Source organism: Corylus avellana, chromosome ca5 (genome assembly GCF_901000735.1).
Source record: "Corylus avellana chromosome ca5, CavTom2PMs-1.0".
NCBI classification, from domain to species: domain Eukaryota; kingdom Viridiplantae; phylum Streptophyta; class Magnoliopsida; order Fagales; family Betulaceae; genus Corylus; species Corylus avellana.
The window spans coordinates 4,427,870-4,429,159 of record NC_081545.1 but is presented as its reverse complement, the minus strand read 5'-3'; positions in this window follow the sequence as shown (position 1 = coordinate 4,429,159).

Here is a 1,290-nt window from a genome sequence, read left to right as displayed (position 1 = left end):
GACCCACCCCGGACTTGCACGGGACCCCATCGGGACTTGCTTGGGACTTGCCCTGGACTTGATTGGGCCTGCCTGGGACCCGCTCGGGACTTGCCCGATCGGGTCTCAGGCGAGTCCCGGTCAAGTCCCAGGCGGGGTCCCGAGCAGGTCTATGCGAGGTCCTGGGCAGGTCCTAGTCAAGTCCCGAGTGGGTCCCAGTCAGGTCCTAGGAGGGTCCCTGGCAAGTCCCAGGCGGGTCTCGATCAAGTCCTGGTGGGGTCTTGGTCCAGTCCCGGGCAGGTCCCGGCGGGGTCCCGAGCAAGCCTTGGGCGAGTCCCAGTTAGGTCCCGATCAAGTCCTGGGCGGGTGTCGGGCAAGTCCCGAGCAGGTCCCGATCAAGTCCCAGCGAGGTCCTGAACAAGTCTCAGTCAAGTCTCAGCGGGGTCCCGAGCAGTTCCCGGCGGGGTCCTGAGCAAGTCCCGGGTAGGTCCTGACGAGGACCTTATTGGAAAAATATATAAATATATATATATAAGAAAAAAGGAAAATTACAATTTACCCCCTCAAAGTTGACAACGTTTTTCAATTCGAACACCAAAATTTCAATTTTTGCAATCCACCCCCCCAAAGTTCCAAATTTTTGCAATTTGACCAATTTTATCCAAAACTTCTCATATTGCCCATAATTTTTATTTTTTTATTTTTTATAAATTTAAAAAAAAAAAAAAAAAAACAAATTTGGGGTGGAATTTTTACACCCCCCAAATTTGTTTTCGTTTTTCATAAAAAACAAAGAAATAAAAATAAACATCAAGGGCAATATGGGAATTTTGGGATGATATTGGTCGAATTGAAAAAAATTGAAACTTTGTGGGGGTGGATTGGAAAAATTGAAACTTTGATGTTCGAATTGAAAAATGCTGTTAACTTTAAGGGGGTAAACTGTAATTTTCCTAAAATAAAAAATAAAAAATCCGTGTGCGCGGTAAACGCTGTAAAATGTTTTTGACAGAAAACATTTTCAGGAAAAATGGCTTCCCTGAAAATATTTTCCAACGAAAACCATTTTACGTCGAAGTAAATAGAACCTTAGTGCAACGGCTTTTGCACTAGCGTGCTCTTAAGTATTGTATTTTATAGAACTCCCTTGAAGGGTTGGTCATACGACTATTCCAAAAAGCATATATGTTTGTTATGCAATGGATGTATGTTAAGATTCATTCTATGCTTTTTTTTCCACATATTTTGCAATGTTTAAAAAGGAGTACTTTGTACCTTAAATTGGAGTCCATGTCTCAGATACAACACAGA